Source organism: Ochotona princeps, chromosome 2 (genome assembly GCF_030435755.1).
Source record: "Ochotona princeps isolate mOchPri1 chromosome 2, mOchPri1.hap1, whole genome shotgun sequence".
Lineage (NCBI taxonomy): Eukaryota > Metazoa > Chordata > Mammalia > Lagomorpha > Ochotonidae > Ochotona > Ochotona princeps.
Window position 1 is genome coordinate 127,384,949 of NC_080833.1, and position 22,133 is coordinate 127,407,081.

The following is a 22,133-nucleotide window of genomic DNA, read 5'->3' on the forward strand; positions in this document are numbered from 1 at the left end:
TGCGCTGTTCTCCATGGAGAAGGCTGCAAAATTGGATTCATGGAAGGCATCATGTTGGGGTGGAGAGCGTGTCATGCGCTGTTGTGACTTTGATGGCGCCACGAACTGAAGCGTGGCCTGAGTGGCGCCCGTGTGCATTGAGGGCGTTCACCTTGGTGTTACACTTGACAGTAGTCAGGTTTCTAGTAATGGTTTGCTTTTCTCCCCCAATTTCCTAGTGATGCTTACTGTGCAACCTCTCTTGTTGGCCACTAGGCAGCCCAGCAAATCATTGAACTGCAGGAAGCTGCTCAAATAAATGCTAGTCTGCAGCCGAGCAACCTGGGCAGGAACAACAGCCTGCACGACATGAAGACGGTGGTGAAGACTTGGAGGAACCGGCTGCCCATCGTGTCAGATGACTTGTCGCACTGGAGCAGCATCTTCATGTGGCGGCAGCACCATTACCAGGGTAAACCGACCTGGTCCGGCATGCATCCATCATGTAATTTCCCAGACGTCCCGCCCCACTGCTGTCATGTCTGTTCCCTTTTGTCTCCTTTGCCCAGGGTTTCTTTGGGCGGTGGGAGGTGGTGGGGGGACTGCCGGGTGGCAGTAGTCACGGGGAGGGCAGAGGACAGAGCTTCTCCCCGAGAGGATTTCTTCCAGGCACTGCCTGTGGCGTCCAGGGCATCGGCTCCTGGCGTTGAAGCTCTGGTCCTGGGGCCTCTCTGTGGTGGCCCCTGCTTTTCTGTCCTTCTGTCTGCTGGTGAAGCTGCCAGCCGGCCTTGGGTTAAGGGGGGCCTTCGTGGTTAGCCCGGTAGGCAGTGTCTTCATGGTTTGCTCCTGAGGTAAAAGCCGAAGAGAAGTCACCGAGGTAGCTGCCGAGCTCTCCCTCCCCTTGAGCTGTGTGTGTTTCATTTGTTATTTAGGCCTCCTCGTGGTGCACTTTGAACGTGTTTGACATGACTCATGCTTCATTTCTTCACCCTCTAGCTATTGTAACTGCTTATGGAAATAGTTCCCAGCATGATCCGTGTTCAAAGAACGCCATGCTTGGGGTTCACGCATCAGCTTCAGCCATCATCCAGTATGGAAAGATCGCCCAGAAACAAGGATTGGTCAATGTGGCTCTGGATATACTAAGTCGCATTCATACCATTCCAACCATTCCCATAGTGGACTGCTTCCAGAAGATTCGACAGCAAGTCAAGTGCTACCTGCAGCTGGCAGGAGTGATGGGCAAAAACGAGTGCATGCAGGTGACAGGACCCTGTCCTGACCCTCACATGGCGATCAGCCGGGGAGCCCCTGCCTCAGAGGATGGGGGTGGGTGGAGGACGGGAACCCACCTGGTTCAGAGGACAAGGGTGAGGACCGTCATCCTGCCTGGTGACGGCCTCAGCATGGCAGGAGGACAGTGGAGGGCAGCCGCTCCTGTGTCTCCCACACTTGCAGGCTGTTGTGGTACACACACAGTGATTGGGTCAGGCAAGCAACAACACGGAACTGTCAGGGGATCGGGTGGACTGGGCTGTGCTCAGAGGAATAGTAATAAAAACAGGAAAGCTGGCTTATGTCTCAGCTTCCGTTTGCTTCTCAGTGGTTCAGGGTAAAAACTGTGTCTACCAACAGATGGGGGAGTTGATGCTGTTATTCATTTACAGTGTACTTACTAAGGCACTGCAGGTGTTCTATGTTATGTCAGTGTTGGGAATTTTTTTTCCTATTCATTTCTTTCTCTTCTGAACAGGGCCTTGAAGTTATTGAGTCTACAAACTTAAAATACTTCACCAAAGAGATGACAGCCGAGTTTTACGCGCTGAAGGGGATGTTTTTGGCCCAGATCAACAAGTATGTGTGTGGCAATGGGGGGGACAATAGTAAAGGCCCTGCCTGGAGGGGGACTTGTCTCATTATGACACAAAGCCCATGTGGGGCCCATGGGGTCAGCTGGAGGTGGGCAGGAGGTGGAGACAGTGCAGGGCATGGCTGCCTAGGTGGTGTCCCTCTGTGGAGGTGGTGGCCTGTCATGGTGTGTGCTGCCTGCTGAGCTGCTGCTGGCCTGCATTCATGTCCTACGCCCCTGCCCTGGAGCACAGCTGATTGCCGTGTTAGCGCAGGAGCCACGTCCAGCCAGCATCAGGTTGTCGGAATCAGTGCTGTGTTGGCACACAGTTGCCCTCCCTGTGGACTGTTGCTGCTGGCTTGGGGCGGCAGAAGTTTTGTGATCCACAGAGCCCATCACAGAACAAGGTTGCCTATCCTGTTGGAGAGAAGTTGGCACCTTGTGGGGAGCAGCTGGAAATCAGATGTTCTTAGCAGGTGCTGCTGGCACACAGCACAGGTGCTGGAGCTCGCGTCACGTGTTCCCCAATACAGGAGGTGTTTTTTGTTTTGTGTGTGTTTGTTTTGTTTTCTAATTATTTATTTTTATTAGAAAGTCAGATTTACAGAGAAAAGGAGGTAGAAGCTCAAAGCTCCCGGCTGGGCCAATCCAGTCAGGAGCCAGGAGCTTCCAGCTTCTTCCAGGTCCTCCATATGGGTGTAGGGTCCCAAGGCCTTGGGTTGTCTGCCATTGCTTTTCCAGGCCATAACCAGGGAGCTTGTTGGAGTGGAGTGGCTGGGATATGAACTGGCGCCCATACGGGATGCTGGCATATGCGAGGCAAGGACTTGAGCCACTAGGCTGCCACTAGCCACCAGGTCCCAGGGATTGTGTGTTTACTTTGCCTTTAAATAAGGGGGCCATATTGTCAAGGTGAGGGTGTTGTGGTATTTTAAGACACTCCCTTTGGAAGTGCGTACTTAGGTGGGTTTGACTTGCTATGTTGTGTGGCCATCTCCACTGACAGGATCCAGAACATTTCCATCATCCTCGAAAGGCAGCTGTGTCTCAGCATTGTTCTGCAGAACTACTAGCCTGCTGGCGATTTGCTTGCTTAGGGCATTTCCTGTAGATAGCATCACCCAAGTGAACATCTCAGCCTGGCAGCTTCCAGTCGGGATGTTTGTGGGGCTTGTCCAAGTTGTGTCACACACAGGAAATGCTCCTTCCCGGAGCTGGGTGACTCTGCGTCGCTCATCTGTGTGTCCAACTACTGTATTAGCTGCACTTGGCATCTGCTAGGAACAGTGCTGCCAGGAGCATTCGTGTCGTTGGCTGGTGAGAGCATTTCCTGTTCTCTCTTGGACGGGACTGCTGGGTCACGGGAGGTATTGGAGGAGCGGCCAGAGCCTCCCATGGTGGTTGCACCAGCTTACGTTCTGGCCAGTGATGCTGGAGCTTTGCAGTTTTAACATTTCCTCACCAGTGCTTGCTTTCTTGCTGTTTGATTTGTAGCCCGTTCTAGTCTCCTTGCGATACTTGCTATGCAAATATTTTCTTTGTGTCTTCTTTTCACCTTCTTGATAGTGTCCTCTAGTACAACAGGTTTTAAATGTTGCTAATGTCCAATTTATATAATTTTTTGGCATCCACTTCTGGTGCCATCTAAGAATTTATGATCAGGACCAGAATTGAGGCATAGCTGGCTTGACTGCCTCCTGCGATGCCAGCATCCCAGGTGGGTGCCGCTTTTGTCCCGACTGCTCCGTTTTGGACCAGCCCCCTGCGGATGCAGGGAGGCAGCAGAAGATGACGCCAGTGTTTGGGCCGCTGTGTTCATGTGGGATATCCGGTTGAAGCTCCTGGCTTCTGCTTGGGTCAGCTTGGCCATTATTGCCATTTAGGGAGTGAATCAGTGGATGAAAGATTGATCTTTCTCTGTCTCTGCCTCTCCATCTCCTCTTTCTGTAACTACCTTTAAATAAATAAATATTGTAAAAATTGTGGTTTAAACTGACGTACCTATTTTGTCAATTTTACTGGTTGAGCTCTTACACTTAGGTCTTTGATCCTTTCTGAGCAGTTTGCATATGGTGTGGGATGCATGTCCCTGTGCGTTGAGTTGTCCTAGCATTTGATGAGTTCATTCGCCCTCCCTTGAGTGGCATCCTTGGTGAAGATCAGTTGACCAGGAGCAGTGGTTGCCTTGCAGTTAGGATGCCCCGTCCCGTACCCGAGTGCCTGGTTTAGTCAGTACCCAGCTCTGCTCCGGACGCTAGCTTGCTCCTGCTGTAGGACTTTGGAAGGCAGTGGCCGATGGTTCTAGTCATTGGGCCTCTGCCATCCACGTCAGAGACGTAGACTGAGTTCTGGTTTTCCAGCTTTAGCTCTCACATTGTGACCATTTTGAGATGAATTAGTAGATAGGAGCTCTTTTTACCAATACATTTCCAAAAAGTTTTTAAAAAGCCCATTGACTGTATATGGATCTATTTCTGGACTCTACCCATTGATCTGCTGTTGGAGTCTTTGGAGTCCCTTACGTTGTTAATTTTTATTTATTTGAGATCTTCTATCTACTGACTTACTTCCAAAATGACTGCCTCGGCCAAGGCTGGGCAAAGCTAAAGCCAGGGACCTGGATCTCAAACCTGGCCTCTCACACTGGCGGTGGAGGCTCTGGGCCTCTCACACTGGCAGTGGAGGCTCTGGGCTCTCACACTGGCAGTGGAGGCTCTGGGCTCTCACACTGGCAGTGGAGGCTCTGGGCTCTCACGTTGGCAATGGAGGCTCTGGGCTTTCACATTGGTGGTGAAGGCTCTGGGCTCTCATGTTGGTGGTAGAGGCTCTGGCCTCTCATTGGTGGAGGCTCTGGCCTCTCATTGGTGGTGGAGGCTCTGGCCTCCCATTTGATGGTGGAGGCACAAGTACTTGTGCTATTATTTGCTGCCTCCCAGGGTGCATGTTAGCAAGAAGCTGGAATGTGAACCAGCCAGGACTCAAACCTAGGCTTCCCCAGCAGTTCTGAACTGCTGTGCCTTACACCCATGCCTTATTTCCATACAGGTTTTCCATTTCTGCATAAAGAGGAGGCGGCCAGTTATAATTGTAATAGGAATTACATTCAATGTATATGTTAACCTAGGGGGTGTCTAGCCATTCGGTGATGCATCTTTCCATTAATTTAATTTCCACTGCTTTCAATATGTTTTAGAGTTGTAACTTCAAGTTCTGCACTTCATGATAAAGTTGTTCCTAAATGGTTTTTTTCCTTTTGATGATCCTGCAAATGGAATTATTTTGGTTTCATTTGCAGACAGCTCATTGATTTTTGTATAAAGATCTTAACAGGTTGCAATCTTATGGCTCCCTTTGTGGATTCTTGAGGGTTTTCTGCATGAAGACTCATGTCATCTACAAGCAGCATTTGACGTCATCTTTTCCAGTTAGGTGCTCTTTGTTTGTATTTCTGGCCCAGCTGTCCTGGGCACTGTGTTTGAGTGCTGTTGAATTGGCTGATGAGCTTCTTGCCTTTCCTGCGTCTTGGCGCAGAGCATTCAGTCCTCGCTGGTGAGTGTGCTGTCAGCTGGGAGCTGTGCTTTCTCTGGTGTTCAGTTTTGCCGGGCGGCTCTGTGTGTGTCAGGTCTCTGTGGACTTTTTTCCTTTGTCTTGTTAATGTGGTGTGTCACATGTCTTTTCTCCTGTAGGATGGACTCCCGGGTGGCACGGACACCCTTGGAGTTGGCCTGCTGCTGGCTGTGGCCGAGGGCCAGCTTCTATTGTTACATCATGTTTTTTGATGTCCTGGCCTTAGCTTGTCACATTGTTGGTGGGATAATAAAATGCTGTAACTGCTGTGGAAAACAGGCTGGCAGTTCCATATCAAAGCCAACGCAGCCAAAAGGCCAGGAGCGGCCACTTGAGCAGGCAGGGTTGAATTTACAGTGGGCAGCCTGTGCAAGCACATATGAGTTATGTACACAGTGGAAACATTGCAAAGGTGTGTTCAGTCCCTGCACTGACCTGGCTTGTGGGACGTGCAGTCCAGCTTCATGCAGAATGTGTCTCCCGGCAGGTCTGAGGAAGCCAACAAGGCCTTCTCAGCAGCCGTGCAGATGCTTGACGTGCTGGTGAAGGCGTGGGCCATGTGGGGCGCCTACCTAGAGAACATCTTCGTGAAGGAGCGCCAGCTGCATCTCGGGGTGTCTGCCATCACCTGTTACCTGCATGCCTGTCGCCATCAGAATGAGAGCAAGTCAAGGCAATACCTGGCCAAGGTGAGGCCACGGGTGTGCAGCCGCCGATTCATGCTGGGCATGAGGTTCGGTTCCAGCCTCATCCTGTCACTCTTGAGGTACCTTTCCAGCTGCTTGTAAGGCTGAGGTGCCAAAGGTCGCATTTCTCGGGGCTCCTGGGCTGAACCATGGGTCACTGCGGGTAGACCAGCACCCCAGAGGGCAGCTGGCGACCTGCAGTGAGCTGCTGTCCTTGCTGCTCATGGGGGGGTCTCCGCCCTGAGCCTTGGGCATACATAAAACTTAGAAGAATTCTTGCAGAACACATAAGAATAAGTTGTTATTTTCTATGTTGCTCACAACAGGCTTGGCTTTTTAGGATTCCTTAATTTAACATGAAAATTTGCAACATGCCTAAGCACCTGGTGGTTACAACCAGCCATAGACAAGCCAGCTGACATGGAAATGCTATCTAAACACTGCCACTGTTTCTGACATCAGTGGACCCCGGGGTACCAGCATGTGGCCTGCCTGGTGGTAGGGACCCCATCCTCTCAGATTCTTAGCAGAAACCTGTCTTGCTGGTTGAGGGCACACATATGGAAGATGCGCATGCTGGCAGTCCTGGTCCCCTGTCCCTTTCTTCCTGGTTGCCAAGGCCTGCCGCTCACTGGCAGACTGGCTCCATCACTAACTCTCGTCAAAGCCAAACCAAGGGGTTAGGGGAGCCCAGTGCAGTAGCTCACTCCTTTCCCTTTAAGCACTGGGATCCCATGTGCTTGAAGGGGATCCTGCATGGCTGTAGATGGGGGCCTGGGCACTCGGGCCATATTTCACTGCTTTCCCAAGTGTTCCAGCAGGGAGTAGAAATGGAGTTGGAGCAGTCAGGACTAGAACACTGCAATGTGGGGTGGCGGCATCAGTAGTAGGGGCTTAACCCACTGTGCTGCAGGGCCAGCATTGTGCTGACCAGTGGTGCCACCTCGCTGGAGTTCCCGTGTTGGAACACAGGCCCCTGGATTGAAGTTCTCAGAACAGCCATTCAACTCCAAGCCTTTCCTCCATTCTTCCTTTCCTAGGTGCTGTGGCTTTTGAGTTTTGATGATGACAAAAACACCCTGGCAGACACCATGGACAAGTATTGGATTGGGGTGCCTCCCATCCAGTGGCTGGCCTGGATCCCCCAGCTGCTTACCTGCCTGGTGGGCTCCGAGGGCAAGCTGCTTCTGAACCTCATCAGCCAGGTCTGTGGACCAGATCCAAGCTGTGTCTTTGCTTTGAGCTCTTTTTTTTTCCAGAAAGCAGATTTGAATACTCAAAGTGTTAAAAAATAAATCCAAGAGCTGGGAAGATTGAAGGTATTTAGAGCTCTGTTAATAGAGACCATACAGAAAAATAACTACAGAATGTGTCAGCGTTGAAGGGAAATACAAAGTATTGAAGGTGTGATTTGTCTCTTGCATGTGCTGCACGAGCTCTTGCCAGAGGAGGGTAAGACTGGCAGTGCTGTGTGGCAGAGCAGGATTCCACGGCTGACTGCTGCCCTGTGCCGGTGCACGTCCGAATCAGCCTGCAGTCAGCAGCTTTTGTACCTGGCACACAGCTCAGCCCTGGCATGGGGCTGAGGGATCTGGCGGGCCTGGCTCCCGAAGAGAGACTGTCCCATCTTCCTTGGAGAGCAGTTCCAGAGTGTGTGTGCCTGTGTAAAGGCCGAGGGACACCGCAGTGGGAACTGCGATGCCATCAGGACGGGTCCTGCCAGTGTGTTGGCCTCGGAGTCGCCAAGCAGCGCCTGACTGCCCCGCAGCACCACACACTCACCCAGAGTACAGCCAATGCCTGTGCTGGTAGCTTGCTGTGGTTCAGCTGTCAGGATGTGGAGTCCATCTGTTTCCTGTGCTCACTTCTCTCACGTCTCCTGGTGCACGTTCACTGGCTGCCCGGTAGTGGTGGGGAAGGATTGGGGATGTGTGGCCGTCTTCTCAGGCCCCACGTGGTCTCCCTTTACCCTCCTGTACAGGGCCATCACTGCTGATGGAACTACCAGTCAGCATAGCTCACGCCTGCAGGGAACTGTTTCTCATAGAAAGATGAGCTTGTCTGTGGCTTTTGTTTGCCTGAGGAATATCCAGGTACCTTCCTCAGGCATTTCTATCTCCAGTGAGGAGATGGAAAATTCTGCTGGGTTGATGAGATAGAAATGGTAGCCTGGCATGGGTCTCCAGGCTGTGTGTTGGGTTGTTGCTGCAGCACCTGCTTCCTTGTACAGGCAGACCTGGCAGCTGTTGGGGGGAGCAGTGCTGTTGACAGCCTGTGTCTCTGTGCAGATTGGACGTGTGTACCCCCAAGCCGTCTACTTCCCCATCCGGACCCTGTAGCTGACCCTGAAAATAGAGCAGCGGGAGCGCTATAAGAGCGGTAAGTCCTGGGAGCGGGCCTCCTGCACGGGGGCTGCTGGGGACACCCTGGCCCACGAGGGACACGGGGGTCGTGAGGGAGCCTCTGCCCTAACGTGTCAGGCTGCTCTTCCTCCACCCAAGCTACCGAGCCATGCCTAGAGAGCTGGATGGAGTCCGCCTGCCCCAGCGCTCTCAGTGCGTCCCTGTGGGCGCAGTGCAGTGCCTGTCGCTGTGCGTGCTGCTCAGGGTTAAGGAGCATCTTCAGCTGTGTGGTCAGTCAGCATTACCAGTTGTTTGTGAACAGTGACTTGAGACGCAGGCTTGGAGTCTGTGGAATGGCCCTAGAGTGTGTGCAGAACGACTTGTTTGGTGTCATCTACACATTGAACGCAGTGCCCGCCTGCTTCACAGGGCGTAGATGCCCACAAGCATGGCCTGCAGGTGCCTGTAGAGTGGGGTGGACTAGGGATGCATGGCCCATTTCAGACTCAGCCTAGGCTCTGCCTGGCCAGAGCCGTGAGCTAACGCTAGACTGACGGGCACTAAGGGTCTTATAGTGTGTTTCTCATGAAGAAAGTGACTTTTTCTCAAAGTATCTTTACTGTATGATTTGGCTCTTCTGGATGGAAAAAAATGTAGCCTTACTTAACTGCTCTGATCTTCAGCAGTCAAGAATTTTCCCAACATTTCATTTTTAAAATGACTTGAGGAGACTTGTTGTAGGAGGCTAAGAAGGTGCTCAGAGTGACCCCCTGCCCCTCCCCGGACTCGTCACTGTCCTCTGTGTCACATCTGCTTTCTTTCCATGAACTTAATCCTCTGGAGGCAGGTAGCAGACGGCTGCATCCTCCATCCCTGAGTCCCTCTGCGCACCTGTCCTTAACGCAGCCCCTGGGGCCAGGGCTGGTGATGACTCCCACACCGGCAGGGACCGGCGTTCCTTGGCCAGAGGCATCTGTGTAGCCCTGAGCTCCGGCGTGGGTCGGTTCTGTGCTGACATTGGCGTTGTGTGTGTTGCTCTCAGATTCTGGACAGCAGCAGCCAAGTTCAGAGGGTAACCAGTCCCATTCTGCATCAGATCCAGGGCCCATAAGAGCAACAGCACCAATGTGGCGCTGCAGCTGAATCATGCACATGCAGTGAGAGCTCCACCGCACCCTTCTGTCTCCCTGGAAGGCATTGTCGATCAGATGGTCTGGTTCCGAGAAAACTGGCACAAGGAGGTACGCTCTTGCCCGAGAACTGCGTGTATCCTTCTGTGTGCTCATATGGCCCTGTGCTCTTTGCATGACGCCTTGTTGAATTTAGCCTTAGACTAGGCAAGTCGTGTCTGCTAGAAGCAGGAGACAGAAGAAGGGGGCAAAACTGAGAAAGCCGGGTCTTGCTGTTAAACACTGACTCGGGTCACCGCTGTGGTCACAGTTACCTGAGCGGGCATGTGAACGCACTTTCCAATGGTGGGACTTGGTGTCCTGCGGGTCTTTGCAGCAGCTGGGCCACCTCCTTGCTGGCATTGTCTGGCTGCTGATAGAAAGTTGTATGCCGAGGCCCAGCTGTTTGTGTCCTTGGTTTGCCTGGCAGCCCCACGTACTAGTGGGCTGTGCGGTAATGTGAACCTCCAGGGTGTGCAGCACCCAACAATGAGACTTGGCCTCTTCTGGGTTCCGAGTGGGTCTAGAAAGAGCCCAGGTGGGGAGGGGCCGGCTACTGTCTGGGACAGAGGCTCCGCCTCCACGTGACTCCACCCCTTGTACCCCAGGTCCTCCCGCAGCTGCAGCAGGGCCTGGCCAAGTGCTACTCGGTGGCATTTGAGAAGAGCCGAGCTGTGTCTGATGCCAAAATCACCCCCTACACACTCAACTTCGTCAAGAAGCTGGTGAGCACATTTGGGGTGGGCCTGGAGAACGTGTCCAACATGTCCACTATGTTCTCCAGTGCCGCCTCTGAGTGTCTGGCCAGGCGGGCACAGGCCACTGCCCAGGACCCCGTCTTCCAGAAGCTCAAGGGCTAGTTCATGACCGGTGGGTCCTGCTGCCTGTTTCCTGGGATGGGGAGCATTTGTGTAGTTAGCAACTCGGTGGGTCATAACGGCTCTGTGTCCTGTGAGCCTCTGTGGGAAGGACCAGCTTCAGAACCCAGGCCACAAGCGTGCCTGAGCCCGCCTGCTGCTGCGTCTGCCACAGGAGGTGCCAGCTGGAAATGGGGCTCAGGAGCCAGCAGGGGCTCAGGCCCAGCTGCCCTCCCCTTCCTGGGACCCTGCCTTCGGTTGATTTGGAAGGGAGCATCAGAAGGTGAGGTGATGGGATTTAATGCTACAGGACCCGGAGCGGCCATGCATCCTGGTAGCAAACTGAGACGGTGTTTGTTTTCCTGCCTTGGTCATTAGTCGAGGCAGCGTGTTCCCCAGACCCCATGCGAGCTGAGTGCTGCGTCTGCCTGGTATTGTATGGCCCAAGTGTCTTGATATGTCACATTGGGGGATTCCTCCCCACCCAGGGCATGCACGTCTACACACACACACACACACACGAGTTATTACCATGTGAAAACATTTGTGCAGCACAGTTTCCCAGGGTTAAAACATTTCAGTTTAATTACTGCTTTTGTAACCTTGTTTAAACATCTTTAAAACTCTTTTCTTGCTGATGGGTTATTCCTTGGAATAGGGGTGGTTCCCATCTGTAGAAAACATGTTGTTTTAAGATTTAGTATTTGTTTTGAAAGTCAGAGTTAGGGAGAGACAGAGATCCTCCACCTGTTGCTTCACCCCTCAGATAGCCACAATGGTCACGTTGGCCAGGGCTAGACCAGGCACTTCATCTAAGTCTCCTGTGTGGGTGAACGGGCCCAGGGACTTGCTACCCTCTGCTGCTTTTCACAGGGCTTTAGCAGGGAAGTGGATCAGTGGTGGAACAGCTGAGACTCAAACTGGAACCCGTACGAGATGCCAACCTCAGAGGCAGCAGATTTACCCCATATACCACAACATTGACCCAGATAGTGTATCTTTTAAAAAGACTCACTGTGTTTTCTTAACACAGTTAAGAACATCTGCTAAATAGGTTGAAGTAATACAAAGTGGAAATTCCCCTTAGCCACAAGAGACTCCAGTGTCAAGGAGGCTCCACCTGCCAGCCTCATGTTCCCCAGAACTGGGCTCCAGAGTGGACATTGACCACAGTCACCCCAAGAGCTTCAGCCTGGGTGGGGAGCTGGGGGCATGCAAGCACACAGGGCTATATGTGCCCTGTGGCTTCTCTTGATAAGCCCAGTAGCCTGCAGGAGGGAGGAGGGCCTGGGCCTGTGGGCGTCGCCTCTGAAACAAACACTGAGCAAATGAGGGTGCAGGAGGTGAGGGCACTGGATGGGGTGCTGGAGGGACACGGGAACCCCCATGGTGGTCTCATGGCTGCCGCATTTCCTGAATGTCACACACTTGTCCCTCCGGGGTCCCTACAGTGGTCAGGAGCATCCCGACTCTTGACCCCTTACTGTGCATTGGGGAGAGAGTCGACTGAGGTTTTTAATTGAAGATGCATTTTAATATTGACTTCTCTCTTACAGATTTTGACTTCAGTGTTCCGGGTTCCATGAAGCTTCATAATCTGATCTCTGAGTTGAAAAAGTAGATCAAGATCCTGGAGGCCAAAACCAAGCAGCTTCCCAAATTCTTCCTCATAGAAGAAAAGGGCCGCTTCCTGAGCAATTTCTCAGCACAGACAGACAGCTGAGGTGGAAATTCCAGGGGAGTTCTTGATGCCCAAGCCAACGCATTATTACATCAAGATCATGTGGTGAGTGAGCTGGTGGGTTGGGCAAGGCTGTGGGGGCAGAGCTCGAGTAAGCCACATGCACGTGTCAGACGTCGGATGCCTAAGGCGGAGGTGGTTGGGGAGCTACAGTGTCTCCAAGGGTCTGCTCTCACCACTGGCTCAGCTATCTTGAGTGAAGCTTGAGTGTGCATTCCACGGCACCCCTGCTGAATCGCCTTAGGCTGGGGTAAGAAAGTTCTTCCGTCTGGAACAGAAGGTACTGCTGGGGAGCCACTAGGCGCGCATGCTGCTTGCGTGTTGTGCCCCACAGTCTGGGACGGTTGTCTTGGTGTTCTCTCTGGGTCAGGTGCAGCCCCACCTTGCTCTCCTTGCTCTATATTCAGAGCTTAGGACCTTCTGCCCCTGACATGGCCAGTTCTGCCAAGTTATAAAATGTGGTCCTGCTGTGGCTGCCTTGTCTGGGAGACCAGCTGACCCAACAGGCTGAACGCTGCAGCGGCTGCCCAGAGAAAGGGAGGCTTTCATTGTCTGCCTGCCCCGGCAGGTTTATGCCCAGGGTGGAAATCTTGCAGAAGCACAACCCGGCAGCCAGGAGGCTGTACATCCGTGGGCACAACGGCAAGATCTCCCTATACCTGGTCATGCACGACGCCTGCCTCAGAGTCGAGGCAAAAGGAGTGTGTGCTGCAGCTGCTGCGCCGGCTGAACCCCTGCCTGGAGAAGAGGAAAGAGACCACCAAGAGGCACCTGTTTTTCACAGGTACGTGAGCCATGTGCTGGCTGCAGCTGCACCTGCGTTAGTGTTGGGGTGTGGGGCAGGCCTCTGGTAGTCCTTGCTCAGGAGCAAGCTGCTCTACAGGGGACTGGGGTTCCCAGCTGCCCACTGTGCACTGGGGGCCATACCCATGTGCCTGTCACCCTGCTCCTCTGGCCCCTATCTGGGGACTGTACCTCCTGGACTGCATATCCACAGTCCTGAGTGCCTGGGGGGCCAGGTGCGGGGCTTAGGAACGTGGGAGGCAGACAACACTGTCATATGGCACAAGTAGCTGATGAGTGACAACCCTGAGTGGAGTTGCCAGGGACCAGGCTGGCAGTGACCAACTGCTGTTTGTATGGGTTATTGCTGGGACGTGTCAGCCTATGTGACCTAAGAGCTCTGACCTTTAAATTGACAGACTGATAAAACAGCCCTGGTTTAGCTGATGCCACCTTTGTTCATGGTAGTCAGGTTTGCCTGTGTGGGCTACACTGACACCATCCTCCGGTGCAGGGGTCGCCGTGGCTGGAGGCCCACAAGGGCAGGTGGCAGTGGGGCCCCGCCTCACAGGCAAGAAAATTCCTGCTTTCTCCAGCTTTTCTTTGGCAGATGGCATAATACCTTCACCTGATGACTCAGTGTCATTTACCCCGCAAACAGCCCTGGGGGTAGGTACTGTCACCCCATTTATAAATGAAGAACTGAAGTTCACCCAAGTCTAGGAACATTGGCCAAGGGATGTCCCTGGGAAGGCAGGCTCAGGAGGTGGGGGCAGGCGCCTCACCCCAAGGCTGGACTGTGCCAGGTGTGCTTGCCATTGTGGGTGAAGCAGAATGGGAATGGGCTGTGAGTCCCGTGCGGGGATGCTGGGTAGTTCTCGGGGCCACCCTGGTTCTCCTTACCTGTGCCATAGAACCCGAGTAAAATGTACCCTGCTTTCCAAAGCTGGAGAGCATCACGGTGGACGTTGCTGTAGGGGAGACCAATCACAGCTCTGAGCAGGAGGCAGGGACTGTGGCCCGTGGTGGGAGGGCGTTGACAGCTCTTCGTGCCTTGAGCCGGCCTTGTCTGAACACAGGCGATGCAGCTGTCTGCTGAGGGTGCGGGGCTGTGACTAGGGGACCCCACGAGCTGTACCCCTCGACACATGCAGGTGCCTGGCAGTCGGAGGCGGTACTGACCTGTGGCTTCTCTCCGCAGTGCCCCGGGTCGTGGCTGTGTCCCCGCAGATGCGCCTTGTCGAGGACAACCCCTCCTCGCTGTCACTCATGGAGATCTACAAGCAGTGCTGTGCCAAGAAGGGCATCGAGCATGACAAGCCCATCTCCCGCTACTACCACCGGCTGGCCACTGTGCAGGCGCGGGGCACCCAGGCCAGCCATCAGGTACCACTGGGCCTGAAGCCAGCGGGTGTGGCTGTGGGCACCCACTGCTTTAGTCACTGCTCCCCCGCGAGCTGGCAGGTGTTACAATGGCTGAATGCTTGGGTCGCCTGGAAGTGCTCCAGCTGGGGCACATCTGTCCTGTGCTCTGGAATAGAGTGAGAGAGTGTATGATGGGCTCACTGCAGCCAGGCACGTCTGGACAGAGGGGCCTTGGCCTCCAGGCTCTGCAGACCAGCTGAGTCGCTGCCACGTGGTCCTCGGTATACCCCGAGAGGAAGCAACCACAGAGAATGAGCCCCACATTACCTGGGGTCCACTTCCCTTCATCTGGGTCCCGGGGGCTGTCTCCCTGCCACAGCACTGCCTGGGTGTGCTGTGCTCCCCATGTTCTGATTAGGACTTGGGGCAGACTCCTGTGTGGCTTGGGCCATGACCTGGTCGTGGTGACCCAAGGGTTTGCGGGAGTCCTCAGGAGGCTGCAGTGCACACTGCCTGCACAGCCCTCTTTGGTTCCGCTGACAGAGCGCAGGGCTCCATAGTGTGAGGCGTGCCAGGGGCAGCGAGGCCAGTCAGGGTGTCCCGGCAATGTTGGCACCTCGGGCCTCCTCCTGCTCTTCATTAGGCTGTCATTCCCTGGTGTTGCTACATCCTCGACCCGCAGAGAGCTTCCGCATCACGTCAGGAAGACATGGCCTGAGGCCGGCCACTCCCTGGTGCTCTCTCCTGAGCCAGACGTGGAAGTGCTCCTGGTAGTGCCAGGGCTGCCAGGGCTGCCTCTCCTCAGAGGAAGGAGGAGTGCATCAGGATCCATTTCTTCTTTGAAATGACCTGCTGCATGGATATGCACACTGGGTCAGTCCCCTAGGCAACTAGAGATGAGTCATGGCTGATGCTGCCGGTGTGTGAGTCCGTGTTTTCATTTCCCTTGGACATGGGTCCAGGAGTGGAGTTCATGGTGACTCTGAGCATCTTCTGAGGACGGCGTGCTAGGTGGGAGGAGCTGGCCTGCCAGTCACGTGGGAGCAGTCATGAGAGGCCTGGCCTGTGCTTCCTGCCTGGCTGTGCGTTTCCTTTGGAAAATGTTCATGCAAACCTTCTACTCATCTTTAATTTGGATGGTTTGTCTTGGCAGTTCCAAGAATTCTTGATAGACCTGACTGCCAGGAATTGTGTATTGGCCATGTTTTCCTGATTTGTTAGCGTGACTAACAGAGCCAGGCAGGTCTGTGCGTCAGAGTGCTCTCTGAATCTGCCGCTCTGTTCTTTGGCTTTCCTGGGTGTGTGCTGTGAAGGCCCAGCATGGTCTGTTTAGTGGCAGAGTTAGCCTGCACCTGTTGTGTGTGGGAGATGGGGCTTCTGCCTGGGTGGGCAGTGTGCAGCCAGGGAGTAAATTCAGGGTCTTAGCAGGTGTCCATGGGCACAGGTGTGGCTGCTCTAGGAGTGGATGGGGTGTTCTCTGCTGTCTTGAGGCGCTTTGCTCTCCGTGTGTGGGAGAGGAAAGCAGCGGGAAGTGAGTTACTGATGGCCACAATCCTGTGGTGGTGTGCAACCAGCTGGTTGTGTAGACCTTGAGCCCTTTCTGATTGGCTGGCTGGGGGCCCAGCTAACTGCGCAAGCTCCTGTGAGGCTTGCTAAGCCTGTGGTGCTGGCCAGCCACACAGGTCCCCGGGTGGAGCTCAGCTTTGGGTCTGTCTGCCTCCTCGCAGCTCAGGCAGCGTTTGTGTCTCACAGCTTGGCTTGGAGACAGAGCTGTTGGTGTTGGTCAAAGGCTTTCCTGGCTGCTCCTGTCAGATGAGGCCCCCCCCATGCAGCCCAGGCTTGGGGTGCCCTGAGAGAGGTTGGGGAGCTCTCGTGTGCTCCTGTGGGCTCAGGCAGCGGCAGCATGCCACCGGCACTTGCAGGGGCTGCAAGGCTGTGCGTGTTGCAGGTCCTCCGAGACATCCTCAAGGAGGTGCAGAGCAACATGGTGCTGCACAGCATGCTCAAGGAGTGGGCGCTGCACACCTTCCCCAACGCCACCGACTGCTGGACCTTCCACAAGATGTTCACCATCCAGCTCGCGCTCATCGGCTTTGCCGAGTTCGTCCTGCACCTCAACAGACTCAACCCCGAGATGCTGCAGATCGCTCAGGTGAGTGGCCCGTGCGGCCGGCTCTGCCCCTGCCACAGCTGCGTCCTATGGCCGGCACCTCTGAGACATCTCTCTGGCACGTTAGGACACCGGAAAGCTCAAAGTTGCCTACTTCTGATTTGACATCAATGACGCGACGGGGGACCTAGACACCAACCACCCTGTCCCTTTCCACCTCTCCCCCAACGCCTCCGAGTTCCTGACCACCATCGGGGTGTCTGGCCCGCTGACTGCCTCCATGATCGCCGTGGCACGGTGCTGCGCCCAGCCCAACTTCAAGGTGAGTCATGGCAGCACCGTTATTGAGCGGGCGTGGGCTGCGGGGCCTACGGTGCCAGTGGGAGGCAGGCGCAGGCTGGGGCTGGACTCTGGGCATCTGCTCCTTAGGCAGATTGAAATGCTCACAGAGTAAAGAGATCTAGAAGTTTCTGCCAGGTTGTTGTCCCCAGTGCTTGCTGCTGCATGTCTGTGGGCCGTAGGGAGCCACACAGGGACCTGAGGTATACAGTGCAAGGCCAGGTGCCCTGGATGCCCCGGTTAGCATGGGGCTGCCCACACGCTGTTTGCCTGGCACTACCCTGGCTGCTCTCATCACACTCCCTGACTCGCAGAGCCAGTGCTGAGGCTAGGGGTGGGCTGCCTCTTTATGTGTGGCAGGACACAGGCTGGGGTTCGAGTCTCATTCCTCATGGTCGGAGGCCCGTACTCTGGAGACAGTTATCTGTGTATTCCCATGACCCACTTCCAGGGAGGCATCGACATCCAGAAAAGGCATCAGAAACCAGTGGTTCTCCAGAAAGTTTCTTGACAGTCTTCAACCAACGCTCCTTTAAAAAAAAAAAAAAAAAAAGATTTATTTATTTTTGTTTGAAAGGCAGATTTACAAAGAGAGGGAGAGAGAGAGACCCTTCACCACTGGTTCACTCCTCAAGTGGCCACAACAGCCAGAGCTAAGCCAATCCAAAGCCAGGAGCCAAGAGCCTCTTCCAGGTCTCCCACACAGGTGCAGGGTCCCAAGGCTTGGCGCTGTCATCTGCTGCTTTCCCACGCCACAGGCAGGGAAGGATTGGAATTGAAGCAGCCAGGGCAGGAGCAGATGCCAGTATGAGATGCCAGCACTGCCGGCAGGGGATTAGCAGGCTATATCACCATGCCAGCCCGCTTTAAATCCTTTTAAAGTTTTATTTATTTTTATTGGGAAAGGCAAAGGGTGACAGGCAGAGAGTGAGTCTCCCATCCACCAGTGTATGCTTCAGATGTCACTGGGGTCTGGTACTGGCCTGGCTCAAGCCAGGAGCCCGGAGCTCAGACTGGGCTGCCTTGACAGACACCCAGCCAGCAGCTGCTGCCCAGGGCTCCCGAGCGAGCAGTCCAGTGCAGGCCGTGGGCATCCCGCGCAGTGCCCTGCCATGCCGAGCATCCCCCTCAGAGCCCTTGGCTTCATGGAAGGCTCTGCGTTGCATGCGGCCTGGCTCTGCAGTGACAGGCCTGCCGGAGCGGGTCAGGTACCTGCACCGTCGTGCACAAAACACACGTAGCCTCGAATTGCATTTTCCGTGAGCGTCATCACGTGACACTGTGCTTGTGGAAGTGGCTGTTGGGCAGTGCACAGGAGGCCCCACGGTGAGGGGCTGGTGCTGTTGGGGTCACCTGCTGCCCGTCCTGCCCCGGCAGTGGGGGGCCCCTCTGGATGCTCCCTGGCTCCGCCTGGGCCATGTCGTGTCTCCCTCCTCCAGGTGGACGGCATTCTCAAGACGGTGCTCCACGATGAGATCATCACATGGCACAAGAAGACACAGGAGGACAGCTCGTCGCCGCTGTCGGCCGCAGGGCAGCCCGAGAATATGGACAGCCAGCAGCTGGTCTCCCTGGTGCAGAAGGCCATCACAGCAGTCATGACCCACCTGCACAACCTGGCCCAGTTCGAGGGCAGGGAGAGCAAGTGAACACCCTGGTGGCCGCTGCCAATAGCCTGGACAACCTGTGTCGCATGGACTCTGCCTGGCACCCATGGCTGTGACCACCCCGGCTCCCAGGCTGCTGTGGCTGACTGGATGTTCAGGAGCCCTCGCCTGCTCACTTGCTCCCCTGAAGCCATGAGGGGTGGAGCTGCAGGGTCACAGCACCATGTCCTGAGGAGTGACGGGGCCGTGGCCGCCCCGAGGAGTGGGGCTTCCCCATCTGGAACTGCTTTGTGGCTCTTTTTATGGTGTTTCCTCCCCATGTGGGATTGCAGGTTGCACATATGTGTGTTTTAAAATCCTCTTGAGAAATAACGGCCGCAGTGGCCCTGCAACAGCCCCAGGAAACCACCATGGCATCTGGCAGCAGGGCGTGGGGAGGACAGCCTGCTGGCTATTGGGCGGAGCTGGCCTTGGGCTCGCATGTGTCAGCGTGGACCAGCGGCGCTGTGCTGTCCATGGGCAGCACTTCCTTCCCTGTTGTGGACTTATTCAACCCAGTGGAGCCCATGCCAGCCCCGGCCACGGGCCACCGGCCGCCTGCGCGGCTCTTGGCTGTTTCGTAGGCACTGTCAGTGTGCCTCATGGACCACTTTCCTCCCTAATTTAAAAAAAAAAGAAGAGAAGTTTGTCAACTTTAGTCCTTCTGTTAACTTCACGTTTTTATAAATCTTGAGCATCAAGAATGTTCTATCTAAATTTGTACAGTGTGATTTTTTTAGAATAAATATTTTATAAAAGGGTCTGCCATGTCTTATTTGGGAGGGTCCCCTCTGCTGCAGCTTGCTCAGCTCTGCAGCTGCAGTGGTGTCCCCCAGGGTTCCCCCGAGGGACACTTCGTGATGCAAGGAAGAGCGGTGCAGAGCAGCTGGCGGGCAGGGCACCTCGTGCATGTCTGGTCCTGACGTGGGGACAGTCCCCAAGCACTCTTGAGTGGCAGCAGGTGGATGGACTGGAGTTTGAGAGGTCTGGCCTGGTGGGCCGTGCTGGGCTTCTATGAGGAGGCCAGCCCTGTGGTTGGCTGTAGGGCGCTCAGCTGGGCCACCACACCCAGAGCAGCAGTCCCTGCCTTCCCCTGAACCCTGGCTGTCCCAGGCTTCAGGGCTCAAAGGCCGCAAGCAGGGAAGTGGAGCTGGATGGGAACCAAGGTGCCGGGATTAGAACCGGTGCCCATATGGGATCACAGCACATTCAAGGTGAGGACTTTTGCCACTAGGCTACTGCACCTGGACCATAGAATACATTTATTTATTTATTTATTTACTTACTTATTTTTATTGCAAAGTCAGATATACAGAGAGGTGGAGAGAGAGAGGAAGATTTTCTGTCCGATGATTCACTCCCCAAGTGACCATATGATGACTTGATGACTCTGAGGTTGACACAGACGTCGCCTTGCAGGGAGGCAGCAGTGGTATTCACCGTGCCTCTCTCTGCTGCTCTTGGTCGTCGCTGTTCTGCTTAGCAGCTTCCTCTCCTTAGGGCAGGTTTCCAGGCTGTGTTGCCCACTGGCAAACAGGTTGATTTTACAGATTGCACCTGCCCCAGGTTTGAGGGTATCTATAATCAGTTTCCACATCTGTAGACTGTCCAGTTTTCCTTCAGTTTGTTAATTGGTTTCTAGTTCTTGCATTGCAAATGGAAAAAGCATTGTATGAGCTCAGCATTTAAAAATACATTATTAGTACTTGTTTTCTAGCTTTAATGTAGGCTGCACAGGTTCTGGAGAATATTTCATGGGCTTTTTTAAAAAGAATTATGTATTTTTATTGGAAAGTCCGATATACAGAAGAGAGACAGAGAGGAAGATCTTCAGTCTGCTGATTCACTTCCCAAGAGACTGTAATGGCCGGTGCTGTGCTGATCCGAAGCCAGGAGCCCGGAACCTCCTCCAGCTCTCCCACACGGGTGCAGGGAACCAAGGCTTTGGGCTGTCCTCGACTACTTTCTCAGGGAGCTGGATGGGAAGTGGGACTGCTGAGATTAGAACTGGTGTGTATGGGATCCCAGCTTGTTTAAGGTGAGGACTTTAGCCACTAGGCCATGGCGCTGGGCCCTCCATAGGCTCTTGAGAGAAATGGTTCCAATTGGCCCCCACTCACAGTGGTTTAATTTGTGGCTGACGGTATGACGGGTTGGAAGCCACAGGTGTGCAGTCCTGAGGACTCCCCTTTCCCTGCTGCAGGCAGTCAGTGTAATACTCGCTTGAGACACTGGGGGGCAGCAGCAAGGCACAGCTCCTGATCAGCCCTGGAGCGAGCGTCCATGACTGGTGCCCTGCAAGGATTATAGCCTGGGTGTAGTTATTGCTCCCTGCAGTTCTGTCCTGTAGACTCTGTAGTTTTTTAAATTTTAAAGTATTTATTCAAAAGTCAGATATACAGAGATGAGAAGAGACAAACAGGAAGATCTTCCATCCACTGATTCACTCCCAAGTGCAGCTAGAGCTGAGCCGATCTGAAGCCAGGAGCCCGGAACCTCTTCCAGGTCTCCCACGTGGGTGCAGGGTGCCAAGGCTTTGGGCCGTACTCCACTGCTTTCCCAGGCTACAAGCAGGGAGCTGGATGGGAAGTAGAGCAGCCAGAACTCGAACCAGTGCCCATAATGGATGCCAATGCAGGATTAGTGTGCTGTACCATCATGCCAGCACCCCCTCCCAGTTGTAAATGTTGTCACCAGTGACTTTTTATGTTGTATATTAATATGTAGGTACCTGGGGCCCGGTGCGTTGACCTAGTGGCTAAAGTCCTCACCTTTAGAGTGCCAGAATCCCATATGGACACTGGTTCTAATCCCAGCGGCCCCACTTCCCATCCAGCTCCCTGCTTGTATCCTGGGAAAGCACCAGAGGACGGTCCAAAGAGAGAGCTCCCTTCTCTCCTCCTCTCTGTATATCTGACTTTGCAATAAAAAGAAACCTTTAAAACATATGTGGGTAGCTATTTTTGTGCGTTTGTCTTTTAAGCCACGTAGAATATCACTGGTGGGGCCCGGCAGCGTGGCCTAGTGGCTAAAGTCCTCCCCTTGAATGCCCCGGAATCCCATATGGGCACCGGTTCTAATCCCAGCAGCTCCACTTCCCATCAAGCTCCCTGCTTGTGGCCTGGGAAAGCAGTGGAGGACGGCCCAAAGGTTTGGGACCCTGCACCCGCGTGGGAGACCCGGAAGAGGTTCCAGGTTCCCGGCATTGGATCTGCGCGCACTGGCCCATTGCGGATCACTTGGGGAGTGAAACATCGCATGGAAGATCTTCCTCTCTGTCTCTCCTCCTCTCTGTATATCTGGCTTTTCAATAATAATAAAATCTTTAAAAAATTATAAAAATAAAAACATACCACTGGTGGATTTAGAAGCCAAAGCTGCCCTGACTTGAGAGTCTGCGCTGCTGCTGCTGAACCTTCGCCAGGAAAGGACGCTTTCATGCGTGTTGGGGTCACCGACCGCGTGCCCTCACCTCCCCGCGGCTCGCTCTGCGGAGCAGCTCCAGCGGAAGTGAACTGCCCCAGGTTTTACTTCCCTGGGAATGTCTTCATTGTTCCCTCACCTTGGCAGACAGTGTTTCCAGGTGCAGGATTCTCAGCCAGCCTTTCTGAGCACTGCCGCGGCCCTAGGGCTTCTGGTGGGATACCCGCGTGGGCGCTCCTGATGGGACACCCACTTGGACGCACCTGGCGGGACACCC

The 22,133-nt window shown here is 54.3% G+C and overlaps 1 pseudogene; it reads left to right on the forward strand.

Moving 5' to 3' along the window:
• LOC131478237 (transformation/transcription domain-associated protein-like) overlaps positions 1-18,661 on the forward strand; it is a 72,569-nt pseudogene extending 53,908 nt beyond the window's left edge.
• Positions 18,662-22,133: the final 3,472 nt, after the last annotated feature.